The sequence below is a fragment of the Macrotis lagotis genome, chromosome 4, assembly GCF_037893015.1.
Source record: "Macrotis lagotis isolate mMagLag1 chromosome 4, bilby.v1.9.chrom.fasta, whole genome shotgun sequence".
Taxonomy (NCBI): Eukaryota; Metazoa; Chordata; class Mammalia; order Peramelemorphia; family Peramelidae; genus Macrotis; species Macrotis lagotis.
Genome location: NC_133661.1, coordinates 276,325,573 through 276,340,521, shown reverse-complemented (window position 1 = coordinate 276,340,521; position 14,949 = coordinate 276,325,573). Strand labels below are relative to the sequence as shown.

Sequence of the window (14,949 nt, the reverse complement as noted above, 5' to 3'; positions counted from 1 at the left end):
GGAATGAATAACTTGCAGGACATTAGACTGTTTTTTTTTTTTAATTTCTGGCAGGAACAAGCTCTTGAGGCTTTTCCTACACCTGGTGCCTTAATTGGGCACCTCTTTTGTATATGCCTGTAAGGTCATTTTCCCCACCTCTTTGTAAATACTTTCCCTTTCTCTAGGATAGAGAGGTAGCCTCAAGCTCTATAATGAGTTTTACATGTAGACAGAGAAAAGAATGAACTCACGTTTGCAATTCTCTTTTTTTCTCATCAGTCTATTATACAGAAAAAGAAAGAGAGAGAGAGAGAGAGAGAGAGAGAGAGAGAGAGAGAGAGAGAGAGGAAGGAAGGAAGGAAGGAAGGAAGGAAGGAAGGAAGGAAGGAAGGAAGGAAGGAAGGAATATTCTTATCATGAGCATCTGGCAATTTTTAGCTTATTTGTTTCTCTCAAAGTGAGGATAGATGAAATCAGTACCACAGAAGAAGGTGAGGGAGATGTTCTTGTTCTCTTATCCTTATCTCTCTTATCTTTAAGTTTTCTCTCTTACTTTCCCTTCCCCCTTTTTCCCCCTTCCATCTTTTGGGGGGCAGGAGGGGGTGCATAAGATCTGTTTTTTCCTCCTAATCTTATTTTCAGAGACAGACTGGAAAGGATGGTAAAGGTCATATGCCTAACTTCCTCATTTTATGGATAAGGAACTGTGACACAGTGGCCCAAAGTTATTCAGTTGAGGATTCATCCTAGTTGGAATTCAAACTCAGGTCCCTTGATTGCAAAAATACAGCATGTCTTTCACTGGCTCCATATCTAACACATTTTCCAGTGTTTCATAGTGACTCTTTCAACTTCAAACTTTTACTTAATTGAATCATTTTAGGTGCAGTGAGAAATAAATATGAGTTTCAGGCATCTTAGGTATGTGATTTAACCTCTCATCCTAAATTTCCTTATATATAAAATGGAGAAGATACTTGTCTACCTGGTAGTGAGAAAAACTCCTCATTAACCTTCATACTATTTAGTTGTGTACAACTATTATCATTATAACAAACTGGACTTCTAATAAAGCAACTTTTCATTCAGATTCTTTTACTGAATTTGGAAAATATTTACAAAATATTTAAAAGGTGAATGTCACTGTGATGAGCCCCATGGATATAAAGAAAAATAAAATAAAATAACTGATAAACCCCAGGTAATATAATAAAATAAAGTAAAATAAAATAACTCATGCTCCCAGGGAGACCATCCTTCTGGGTTTGCAACATGTACACTGAGAAGTACAAGCATACCTTGGAGATATTGTAAGTTTTGATTTCTGACCACAGCAATAAAGGAAATATTGCAACAAAAGAAGTCACATGATTTTTTGTTTTTTTCAGTCCATATAAAAGATATGTGTGTGTGTATATACTTTAGTAGTCTATTAAGTGGGTAATAGTATAATATCTAAAAAATGTACAGACCTTAATTAAAAATGCTTTATTGCTAAAATACTAATTATTATCTGAATCTTCAATGAGTTGCAATCTTTTTGGCTGGTGGATGGTCTTGCCTTGATGCTGATGGAGGTGAACGATCAGAATGATGATTTCTGAAGGATGAGATGACTGGCAATTTCTTAAAATAAGACAATAATGAAATTTGCAGCATTGATTGGTTTAATTGACCTAGTTTCAATATTGTTGTGTCTTGGGCAATAGGGAGGGCTAAGGAGAAGGAGAAAGACAGAAGTCAGTGGAGTAATCAGAGTGCACACAAAATTTATTTATTATTAGCCATATTATACAAATATGGTTCATAGAGTCCCCAAACAACTACAATTGTAGCATCAAAAATCACTGATGAAGCTTCAGGGTGGAGCCAAGATTTCAGGAAAAGCTAGAAGATGCTTCTGGAGCTTTTCCCAAAACAGCTTTAAATGGAACATTTACTTAGACCTTATATAGATCCCACCAAAAAAAAAGAATGAAACAAGCTCTCAACTCCAAGATATCATGGAATATCTTCAGTAAAGGTTTGCCTCTTTGGGATTAAAGGGGTAATTTAGCCCAGTGTGGTGGGTGGGAGAGTGGAAAAGCCATTGGGAGGTTTTAGCAACAGTACAGCTCAAGTTCTGACTCAGCAAGCCAACTTGGCCCAGAAAAAATAGGAGCCCTGGACATGCTGGGGTAATAGACAGGCAACAGATATAGGCAAATCCTTGGCAGAAAGGAGAAAACAAACCACTTCATAGGCAATTACTGGGTTGCATTTGCAACACCTTGGCAAGCAATAAGCCAGGACCAGATCCTGGCCCCAGCACAAAAAACTTGGGATTATACTCCCTAAATTCCAGGAGCAGAGTTCAGCTATCAAAATGAACAAAAACACTGCTAACCATAGAAAGCTAATATTCAGATAGGGATGATAAATATGCCATCTCAGAAGAAGAGAATAGCAACAAATTGCCTACATGTGAAATCTCAAATGAGTTTATGAATTGGTCTCAAAACTAGAACCTCATAGAAGAGCTTAAAAAGGATTTTAAAAACCAAAGAAGAGAAGAAGAAAAATGAAAAAAAAAAGAAATGAGAACCATGCAGAGGAATTATGAAGAATTGATTGAAGAAATCATCTCCTTTAAAAGATTATTTTTAACATGCAATTGGAAAAAAAAGTCATGCATCAAAAAATAAAATTGACCCACTGGAAAAGGAATACAACTCATCAAAAAGTAAAATTAACTAACTGGAAAAGAAAAACAAGTCATTTAAAGGTAGAATTAATCAATTAGAAAAGGAAACACAAAAACTAACTGAATACAATAAAATCCTAAAAATTTGAATTGGGCAAATGGAAACTAATGACACTATGAGACACCAAGATTCCATCAAACAAAGACAAAAGGCTGAAAAAAAAGAAGAGAATGTAAAGTACCATTTAGGAAAAACAAATGACCTGGAAAATAGAACCAAGAGAGATAATTTACAAATTATTGGTCTACCTGAAATTTAAAAAAAAATATCTTGGAAAATATCTTTCAGGAAATTATTATGGAAAACAATTCTAATATCCTAGAAAAAGAAGACAAATTAGTCCTTGAAAGAATTCAGAGAACACCATCTCTAAGGAGAAGGCTAGGGTATTAAAGGATAAATAATACCTCATGAAGAGGTACAAAGACCTGTTATAGTAGAGAGAAAGAAGGGGTGTGAATACTTAGTAAATTCTACTCTCAAAAGATTTGGTCCAAAGAGGGAATAATACATTCCCAACTGGGTTTAAAAATTTATTCTAACCCAAAGGAAGTAGGGGGACAGAGGTAAAGAAAGGAAAAGAAAGGGAACTGATAACAGGAAAGAGTAAAAGTAAAGTTAAAGGTAAAATTAAAAAGGATTGTAAAAGGATAGGAATGGGGAAAGGAAAGAGAAAAGAATAAATGGGGAAAGATGTCATGAAGGGAAATACAGAATTAGTAGTCTTAACTGTAAATGTGAACAGGAGGAACTCTCCCATACAATGGAAGTAGATAGCAGAATTAATTAAAACCAGAATCCCAAAAGCCACTGATCACAGATCACCATAATAGATGTAATAATAATAATAATAATAATGATAATGAAAAAATTTGAAATATTGTGAGAATTGCTAAAAGTGACACTATGTTGTGAGCACATGCTATAGAGGAAATTGTGCTTATAGACTTACTCAATGCAGAGTTAACACAAACCTTTAATTTGTAAAAAAATAATATGAAGAGCAATAAAGCAAAGCATGATAAAATGAAGTATACCTGTAAATTCAAGATAATTTGAGGAGAGAGAGGGATTACTAACAAGTGGAGGGACTGGGGAAGGGATCTTTCTTCCTAAAGGAGGTGAGCCTTGAAAGAAACTACAGATTTTGAAAGGGAGAGTTGAAAAGACAGAACAAGTATAAAGTTGAGATGGAGAATGTTGGGATCTGAGTTCAGGTTTGCTAAAATGTAGAGTGTATAGCAGAAAGTAATATGAAAGAAGGTAAGAATTAGAGAAGTAGAAACATGATGGTAGAGAACTTAAAAACTATGCTGTCTTCTTCAAAGTCTAGGAACATTATCCTAACAGTAAACTCAGGTAAAACCAGTGCATGCATGGGTATTAGTGTCCATATAGCAAAGATATAGAGGACTTTTCACTTATTTCCAGGTTATGCCATTAGTTTACTTCTCCCAATCTTTATTTGAAACATTTATTTATATATTTTGAATTTTACAATTTCCCCCCTAATCTCGCTTCCCTCTCCTACCTCCACAGAAAGCAGTCTGATAGTCTTTACATTGAAAAATTTTATTTTACAAAGGGGTAAGTTAAGGTAGTAGAAGTTGTGCTGGGGAAAAATAGCATGTTTAAGAATAATATTTTATTTTTCCCTTTAAATATAAAAAATAAATTTTAATATTCATTTTAAGAAAAATTTGACTTCCAAATTCTTCCTATTCCTCTGCAAAACAAATTTACATATTATTCATATTGTGAAAGAAAACAAAGACACAAAGACCCCCAACAAAAAAAAAAAGGAAAGTGAGAAATGTTTCAGACTCCATCAGTTTTATTTGGAGGTGGATAACATTTTTCATCACAAATCCTTTGGAATTGTCTTAGATCATTGTATTGTTGAGATTTGCTAAGTCATTCACAGTTCATCATTATACTATATTGCTCTTACTGTGTACAGTGTTCTCCTGGTTCTTATTAGATTATTAGCACATTTATATAGCTCTTTACAAATTACAAAATGCTTCACTTACAGCATTTCCTTCCAGTTGCACTCCTTGGATTTGACTTTATCATTAACATTCTCTCTCTCTCTCTCCTCCCAACCTCACTCCAGGAAACTCATCATGGCATTGGCTTTGGTACTCATTACTCACACCTCATCAATACCCTCAGTAATCTCTGCTCCTCTCTCATTGGAGATCTGGAAGATGGAGGGAAAGGCTCCTCCCAAAGCCTCCATATATAAAGGACTCAGAAGTTCCAACAGCTCTTTATTACCTACCAGGTTAAGTACACTCCATTTCTGCATCTTCTTTTAAAAGACTGATTTCAATGAAATCATTTTAAAAAGGGTACCCAGGTCAGTTGTATTCTTCATTTCTTACATGTATTCTTAATTCTCTAAACTTTCTCTACTTTTTCTGGTATCTTTATTCTTTCTCCTTTGTCACTTCCTTTTTTTAGGTTTTTGCAAGGTAAATGGGGTTAAGTGGCTTGCCCAAGGCCACACAGCTAGGTAATTATTAAGTGTCTGAGGCCAAATTTGAACTCAGGTTCTTCTGAATTCAGGGCCAGTACTCTATCCACTGTGCCCCCTAGCTGCCCTCAAAGGTAAACTTTTAAGAGGAGAATAACGTTAGTTCAGGTTGAGCCAAAATGTATTTGTGAGTCACTAAGGTACAGTTTATAGGAACAAAATATTAATTTCCATTAGCATCCTTGCCAACAATAAGAAATAATTTGAAATGTATAAGTATCAGATGTTTCTATTAAGACTTTTTTTTGATAATTACCAAAGTTATTGGATCATTAAGGGTTCCCATCACCTGACAGGACAGCCACCTTAGGTTCTAGGTCTTTCTCTGATCAAAATTCTCTCCATACTAGAGCTCATGAGCTCCCAACAATATGGTTATTTTTCTAGTCAACCAGAGGATACATTACACCCAAAGCAAAGGTATTAGAAGTACTATAACAATAGAACATACCCCATAAACCTAAAGTTCATCTTTCCATAACTATTCAATAATCCTCATTGGAAAGAATGAGCATACATAGCCATTATGCTTAATAAAATAAAACAGAACAAATGTCATCAGGAAATCAGGATACACAAATACAAATGCATGCAGTATTGGTAATAACTTTATGTTGCTCCCTGGTGTCCACTACTCCCTATCAAGTTTTCTTCTCAATTTCTGATAATATTCACCTATCCAGCTATCTTTAGGGTCTTTTAATACCATATTTACCATCCTCTGAGAATGCTGTTGACCATAAATGCCTCTTCTATCATAGCTCTTTCAGCCAGTGAGTATAAAATACATCTCTTCAGCAATGTTGCTTTATACGGTAAGGAATACCTAGGCTAAGGTCCTGTCTGCTCTTTCTTTTCTTTTCTCTTCTCCTTTCTGATTCTCTTCATTCAATTACATTAGACTTATAGTGAAAAATACATTTTAGTTCTTATTTCTTGTAGTCCCCACTGGCTACAACAAATATTCTCAGGTTTTTACTTCCTCAGACAGAAAAAGCTTCTGAGAAACTGTGGTGAGGAAATTGTTTCAATGTCTCCATTATGTACTTCTGTAACATCCAAATCCCAAAGGCTAGGTTGGTTGGAAAGGAAAAAAAACAAAACTAAAAATGCTGATGACCTTTGTTTCACTACCCTGAAGCAAAAGATTCTAGCTCTGGTCTCTCTCCATTATTGTTTATTTGAAATTTGGGGATGTCAGAAGTAATTGACTTAGTGGCAGAAAGATGATGGGATTGCCTCCCTCCCTTATCCTTTGTCTTTTCCCAAACTCTGTCTGAATAATTTCTACTAAATCTTCAAGAACCTATTCAAGTATCATTTCCTCCATCAAACTTCCCCTGTCACCCCTGTCATCTCTGCCTTTTTTTTAATACTTAGAACATTTTTTACCTCTCTTACAGTTACGTGAAACTACACTCCCCATCTTCATAGCTAAGTCCCAGAGGTCAGGATATTGTCATATTTATCTGTAGGTCTATTATAATGTACAAGTAAAAGATATGACTTGTACATGCTTTTATATACCCATATATAGATTGAACAGAGTTTTTTAAATATTCTCTTTCTATATACATATTATAAAAACATGAAGCATCTTCTGAGCAGAAAGGTGATTACAAAGAGAAATTTACAGGAGTCCTTATTTTACAAGGCTGATCATTTTCAGTCTACAAAATCCTGATTCTCTACTTATGCCCTTAACTTTAATCTATGGGAAGCCTCCCTACATGAGTCATACATTCAGAGTACCAGGCATGATGACACAAGCCTGATTTTTGGGAAGCTAAAACTGACATTAACTTGAACTTGAAAATTCTGAACTACAGTAGAATTAAAACCTATTGGATGTCTTCACTCAGTCTACCTCCAATATGGTGAGCCTCTGGGAGTGGAGAATCATGAAGCTGCCTGAGGAAGGGTGAGCCAGCCCTGGTGATGAGGAAAATATGGCAGATTAAATCTTCCATCTAATCATATTGGCATCATGCTTACAAGTGTCTTCTGCACTTTCAGCTGTTCCCTCTCCCCCAAAGATTCAGCGGGAATGAAGTGTTTGTTTGTTTGTTTGATTTCCTCAGAGGAGGTAAGAATCTTTTCTTGAACACCAAAGTACAATTTGGAAAATTAGCCCTTTTAATACCAACTAGAAGTATGCATAGAGAATTCTCCTTTCTCTCAGGGGAAATATCCCCTCCTCTCTCAGTCTTTTCTCTGAAAGTTCTTTTAAAATAAAATTTAAAAAGTTAAAATAATTTCCTATATCTCATTGGTTTGCTTCTAGTGAATATTCACCACTCCTAGACTTCTGGTCTTGGCTACTTGCTTTGTGACCTACTTCATGCTCTGGGGTTTGATTGATTGTGACTGAAGAGATGAGCTTTGTCCTCCCCTTCCCAGGTCACTGCTGATTTTGTAGGCGGTTTGCACACTTGTAACTAGGGTGAGATCTTGCCCTGTAAAGTGTATGAGACATTAATGTGTACTTCCTCTTGCCTACCAGGTGTAACACTTTCATTGTTGCAAAGAATATTGACATTTTTTCAGTTTATAGTGGGAGAGAAAAAACATGATGGTAAGGAATGGACAGTAAGTTTATCCTTTCCAGAAGGTTTAGATGAGCAGTCAATTTTGGGATGGCCTCCTCTAGAATCAAGAGGGAAGATTATTTGTAACATGAAATTTTCCTTTTTTTTTTCTTTTTTAAAATGTCAGAACACAATAGATTCTAAATTCCAAATGCACAGAGATATTTTCTCCTCTTGCTTATTTTGACGCAAAGGGAATTTGGATTTACATAATCCTACACATTCTTCTCTCTAACATCTCCTTTTATGAACTTTTCCTCCTTTCCCTTAAAGCTATCTTCTGAGTTTCTTAATCATTAAGAGAGTATCATAGACACTCATCTTCCTTTTATTGAGAAAAAATAAACAAGAAAAATAAAAACTGTGCCCAACTTCATCCAACATCATGGCTCTACCTATTTTCAATCAGTACCAAATATAATCATAGTGAAGAAGAGAATGCTAGAAACCACTCACATGGAAAATAAGTGTCAAACAGTGAGGCTTGAGGAGGATGGTGGGGGGCAGGGAGTGATGACATTTTCTTAGAAGTAGAGAGCAGGAGGCTATTAGGATGGTTATAAAAGGCAATGGAAATCTCAGGGGACTGTGCCTAGTGATCAGTATGGATTACTATGCTGCAAGGTGTTGGCATATCTTATTCCCAGATGAACTTTGATTAAACTAGCTGATTGAATTACTGTGGTATTTTGGGGTCATATTTTGGGGTCCATATTTTGGGATCAGAGGTCCTGGGCTCTTGAATTAGCCATTTTTATCTGTTTGTCTTTAGTTAAATATCTTCATTTTTCTGTGCTTTATAAAATAAGGCAATTAGACTAGATAATCTCTAAAATCCTTTCCAATTCTGGGTTCTTTTTTCCAATGATCATTCCAGATTCCTAAAAAGTTACATAAAATGTCCTTTTGAGGATAAAGCAATGAAAGTTACTGCCTATCCTTCCTCATCATTTTATTTTCCTTTCCTAGTCATTACTATTGTGAATATAAAAAGCCTTAGCCCTTCCAATTTTGTCCCAGGAGAATTGATAGCTGCTCAAAATTACCTACTCTGAGCTCCAGGTTGAAGAGATGAGGAATCTGTCATCTAATTTTAATAGAGACCAGAAATTCTCTATCTGTGAAGAGAAAGATAACATCTCAGTATCTGAAGGGAACTCAGAACATCTAGTCAATAAACTAATGACTAGACTTTGATTCAGGGTAGCTGTAACATATCCAAAGATTACAGGATAAGTTAAAGGAAAAGGGTACAGTAACAATGTATATTTAGAAAGTATACTTAGGTAAATAAATCTTGGAGCCAGAGAGGGAAAGAAGAGTGGGGAGCCTTTTGGGGAAAAACTAATAGAGGAAAACATGAGTGATTTTGTCATTGGAGTACACTTTTGACCACCTAGACAGAAAGAGAAAATAGATGACAATGTTCCTGGCTTAGTATGTACTTAAAAAAATTCTTTTCTTTCTTTTGTTAGATGAAGGAGATAATTCAGAAGGCTGACCCAGAGGAATGCTATGGTAGCAATGGGAGACTTCACATATCTAAACAGCTGTTAGCACTTTCTTTTTGAAAGAAGGATTAATACTTCTTGACTTTATTATTATGTTATTCTTCCAAAGAGGAAATACTATGCTGGACTTAGTTCTTTTTAATACAGAAGAATTGTTTGCTGAAACAGAAATGATGGGAACCTTAAAGAATTGACCTTCCTCCCTCCTTCTCTTCCTTCCTTCCACCCTCCCTCCCTCCCTTCCTCCTTTCCTCCCTCCCTCCCTTCTTCTCTTCCTCCCTCCCTCCCCCCCCCTCTCTCTCAGAGTTACTAAGGAGGGGAATGCTATAGTTAGAGTTATTTAATGTCACTCATGTCATTCCTGGGGGGGGAATATAGAGAGATGTAGGCTTAGATAACAGTCTAGTCAGACAGATTTGGAACTGGTTGAAAAAAAATAATCATTTCGAAGTTCAATGTCAATTTGGCAGGAAGTCTCCTTTGAAGTACCCCAGGGATGTTAGTTTGAACCTGTGTTGTTTGCATTTTTATCATTAACTTGAATAAAGGCATAAATCACATGCTTATCAAATTTGCAGATGACATGAAGTTGAGCGATAGCTAACAAAATGGATGATAGATTCAATATCCAAAAAATGATCTACGGCAGGTATAAAACATTGGTCTGATTCAAATATGATGAATTTCAATAAGGATAAATACAAGGTCACATTTAGGTTCAAAAAACTTCACAAGAACTAGATTAGGAACACATGTTTATACAACAGTTTGTCTTTAAAAGATCTGGGGGTTTTAGTGTACTGCAGCCTCACTCAGTGTGTCAACAATGTGTTCTGTCAGTGGAAAAAAAACACCAAACCTACAAAAACCCAAACATAACTTGAGATATATTTGAAGAGTCATAGCTTTTGACAATAAAGGAACAATAATTTTAATGTAATCTATATCTAATTTGGGCTACATCTAATTTGATGTGTTGGGTTATGGGTAGAATTGTTCAGAGGAGGGCATCTAAATGGTGGGGGACCTTGTGTCCACACCCTATGAGGATTAGCCTGGAGAAGAGGAATCTTAGTGGGGAAATGATAATTATTTTAGGAATCTGAAAGACTATGGTATAAATGGATTAGGTTTGTGTATTTTGACTGGAGTGGAGGAAGGAGGGGTGCACAGAGGGGAGGGGGGCACATATCAGGAGTAAGGAAGGAAAGTGGTAAAGAGTCCAAGCATTAAAGAGTCCAATCTAGACTTGAGGTTTTGAAAAGCTGTCTGTCTAATCATTAGAACTGGATCTTCAGTACACTAAACTGCTTCAGGAGGTAGTGTGCTGTCCCACTGTGGAGGTCTTTCAAACCCCAGTTGAAGGATCACTAATTGAATTTGTTATGCTGTGGATGTTTTCTCCTTTATGAGTTGAACTAGATGGCTCCTGGAGTTCTTTCTAGCTCTCAAATTTATTTGTCTGACCTGTGCCTGAAAAAGACTCTTTTAATGCTCATTATTAATGCTCATCTTGCCTTTGTAAGGAAACTTCAAGAGAGGGAAGCCCTAGTGTTTTTTAAAACAACCTCATATTACTTTTAGATAAATTGAAGTATGAGAAAATTTTCAATTCTATCAAGCCTAATTCTGTCTTTTTATAATTTCTGTTCATTACACTCAGTTTTGCCCTCTGATTATTACCAGAAAACAACAGCAGCAGCAACAATAATCTCTTATCTGCTAATGACTCTTCAAATACATGAAAACACCTATTTAAGTCTCCCTAAATCTTATTCTCCCAAACTAAATATCTGAAATTTGTAGCATTGAAAATCTGGAGGTGCAGGAAACTCAGGGCACTTTGATTTTGCTTAGAAACTGAGTCCTTTAGATGTGTGCCTTGAATAATACACTGCCCATAGTAGGTGATTAATAAATATTAGCTGAACTTATATGTCTTTAGTGCCTCTTGGATGTTCACTCTCTGGATACAACCCATTTCAAATAAAAGAAATGTGCTAATTTTGCCTTCAGTGATAGTGGAGGTGGGGAAGGACAGGTCATAGTGGTGGAGTCTACAAAATCAACTAGGCTTGAGTTACTATCAGGAAACTCATGCTGGGTAATAACCAGGGGAATTCCAAAATAATCACTCTCCTCTCAATTAGAATATAATCTTTTTTATTTTTAGGTTTTTGCAAGGCAAATGGGGTTAAGTGGCTTGCCCAAGGCCAAACAGGTAATTATTAAGTGTCTGAGGCTGGATTTGAACTCAGGTACTCCTGACTCTAAGGCCAATGCTCTATCCACTGTGCCACCTAGCCACCCCTATAATATAATCTTAATGTAGTCAACTACCCCCAAAACAATTTCTAAGAAGAATGTTTTCAGTTGAGATTTCAATCATATTGAAAAAATAACAATAACCCAGAACTTTGTACAAAATTCATTAGAATGAATGTGCAACTAAAAGAAATTTTATGAGAGTTGCTGGTAAACCTGGCTTTTCTGTAATCCAGACCCATTCTAGTTTTAGTGCAATGCTTCCCTTTTATTTGAATACTATAAAGTTGCCTAAAGACTATTTCTTCCATAAGTAACAAAACTATTTTCTAAAATTTGTGGTTTTTTTGTTTTAAAATCTTCCCTTTTTTTTTTTTTACCACAGTCAGGCAAAAACCTCTTTTTTGATCTTCCTACTGCCCTTTCCTGAACCCAGGTGGAAAGTAGTACTTATGACCCTCATGATATTTCCCTTTTGTCATCTCTTTTTATTCATAGATTTTACTAGTTAATCTTTTTTTACAATACCCAAGTTCTATTTTATACCACTATTACCCCAACCTTCTAGATTCATTCTCTTCTCATTGATTGTCCCACTTTGAAAATTCTTTTTCTGTGTTCTTTTCTTATCTTTCTCTGAAGGAGACCTTTGATAATGAGAGTAGGGCAACAATTTCCAACACCATCAACTATTTTCAACTAGTATGTAAAGTTCCTAACTTTCTGATGAAATTCATGAATGATCAAAGAATAATAATGCTGGAGGAGGCAGGTATGTCACCAGCATGAAGCCCTGAGAAAAGTTATCCAACATCCAAGTCACTGAGTGGGTTAATGCCAATTCAAAAATTATAGCTCATGAGCATCTATCAATGTGTTTGCTTTTGCCAGACAGCCAGAGAACACATTAGTTCAAAGCAAAAGACATTTAATTAAACAGCACAACAAATAACATGACAAGAAAAGATTCCTTAAAGCCCATAGAGAGAACACTGCCATAAGTTAACATAACTCCAGTAGGGGAAGGTACATACATACATAGAATATGCAAGATCAGGGAACATGCATGGAGAATACATAAATAGGGAATATTTGTGGCCAGGGAACATTCACAAAGACCCAGGTCAAACACATATAAAACCCACATATAGTAAATACAGTACAAGGAAATATATAAAATCCAATCAAGGACAATCTTGGTCAGGGTAATTCACACCTATAACTTTGCAGGATTGCCTATGTCCTTTGTTGATATTTTCATGCTGACATGTCTGCTCTCTGCTTAGTACATTATCTCTTCTAGGTGTGACATTGTTTCTTCTTTGCATCTCTGCATAGTTCACGGTCTCTGAACTTCCCTCTGTCACTGTTTTCTTCAGATTTTTCAAGTCCATCTCTGAATCTCAGATCCCACTGTTATGTTGCAGTGACTAGGAAACCTCTCCTTGACAAAGATAAGCAGGTAGCTCTTTAGCCTATAGGTCTGTAGATGAACTACTACATCTAGCTCAGAATGCTGCTCAACCCGCCCCCCCCCCCCCCCAAAGCCATTTAGAATTTTGCCAAATTCCAACTGCCAGCTTCTGGTTCATGGTTCCAGATAACAATTTAATTTAACATATTCCTTTTTGAGTGTTAGGTAAAGCTCATTTTAGGTACTCTGTCAAAAAATAATGTACAGTAGCTGCGTAGGCAGAAACTAACATAAGTATTAAAATAGTGGTTAACTTATCACTAACATGAGACCACATGGCTAGTGAACTATGCCAAAGTCTTCCCTTTACCAATCAGCACTATTTGCTTGTGTCCATTCCTCTGGGATTGCCCAATTTTTCAAAAGAGGAAGTAAACTCCTCAATGCCCACCTTCATTAGCTCTTCACTCCCACTTCCAACTATTCCAAAGAAAATTGGTACTTGTAGAATTACTAACTATAAAAATGATTATGGATTCAAAGTCTAGAACTTCTCCCTGGTCAAGGGAAAAGTTGAAAAGGCACTCAAATAGTATAGCATAGGTAGTTTATTTCCACCAAGCAAAGGTGTCATATAATATGGCATAATAATTAACAAATAATGAAAAAGCATAGAAAGATTAGAATCCATCAATTTTTCACTAATAGTGAATCAATTGGAAGAATAATAGGCATGTTTCATTGGGATATAAACAATTTTTGCAAGACTGATACTTAATTAGTTCAAATTTCTTCTCCATTGGGAATATTCTCATCAAGTCCAAAAAGGAATTTTCATACTGGGGAACTTTTTTTCTGTTACTGACTCTTTCCTCTTCACATGAGCTTGGATCCTGCTACTACTTCTGTAACCACAATTGTAAAGGGAGCTAGATTGTACAGTGAATAGCAATCTGGGCTTGGAGTCAGAAGACCTGAGTTCGTTTGGCCTCAGACATTTACTAGCTGCCTGACCCAGGCTATCCATTTAACCTTTGTCTATCTCAGGATCCTCAACTAAAAAATTGGGATGATTATAAGTACTGTTATCAGAATCAAATGAGTTAATATTTTAAAGTTCTTGGCAAAGTGCATGGAAAATGGTAGGTACTTAATAAATATTTTCTTCTCTCCTATAGGTGCTGCCCTTGTTGAAAGTACATTTTGATCTTCGCAAGGTTGTTGCTAAAGAAAATGAACCATAAAAAAAAGACAGACAAAGCAAGCAGACAACTCTTTTTGAGTCTAAGCTGTACAAGAGGAGGACTAGAGAAAGAGAGGACCCTGACCCCATCGTGTTGGACAGAGCATAAAAGGACCCCCTTTCATCCAACTCCCTGACTAGACTCATCTTTTCTTCTCAAGGGCTTCATTCAAATGAAAAACTGATATGTCCACACTATGTAACACTCTGAGTTATCAATTTTTCTTGCTCAGCAACCAACTGGGAAGAATAAATCCATAAACTAGACATAACTGGAAGTAGATCAGTTTATCTGTCTATACTCCAATTTCTACAAGGTTCCCTGGTGGTGGGCAGAGAATGTTTCCACAACATACAAAATAGGGCATACCTACTACACAAATAAAATAAATAATCTTGCTTTTTAAATTGTTTTCTGACCAGAGCAAAACCTCAAGGTATCCCAATAATACTTTATGTTTGTAGAGGCTTTTAGAGTTTTTTAACTTTAATTTTATTCTCTTATTTGATTTTCACCAGTTGATTCTATCAAACTCTTCATTTTGACTTTTTCAATCCTTTTCTTTCCTTTCTCATGCCACCCATAGAACCACTTCACTTCTTATTTTAGGATTGGAGAATCTGAGACACAGAAAAATGACACAGCTTATACAAGACCATGCA

At 35.9% G+C, this 14,949-nt stretch overlaps 2 long non-coding RNA genes across 2 annotated transcripts; one reads left to right on the top strand and one right to left on the bottom strand.

Annotated features, from left to right (window-relative positions):
• Positions 1-1,455: 1,455 nt before the first annotated feature.
• LOC141520425 (uncharacterized) lies at positions 1,456-7,530 on the bottom strand. Its single transcript, XR_012477619.1, has 2 exons — positions 7,133-7,530; positions 1,456-1,697 (listed from the first exon to the last, which is right to left on the bottom strand). It is a non-coding gene; the product is annotated as an uncharacterized LOC141520425 (long non-coding RNA).
• Positions 7,531-7,765: 235 nt separating this feature from the next.
• LOC141520424 (uncharacterized) lies at positions 7,766-14,628 on the top strand. The gene is made up of 3 exons (XR_012477618.1): positions 7,766-7,840; positions 9,329-9,371; positions 14,222-14,628. It is a non-coding gene; the product is annotated as an uncharacterized LOC141520424 (long non-coding RNA).
• The last annotated feature ends 321 nt before the right edge of the window (positions 14,629-14,949 follow it).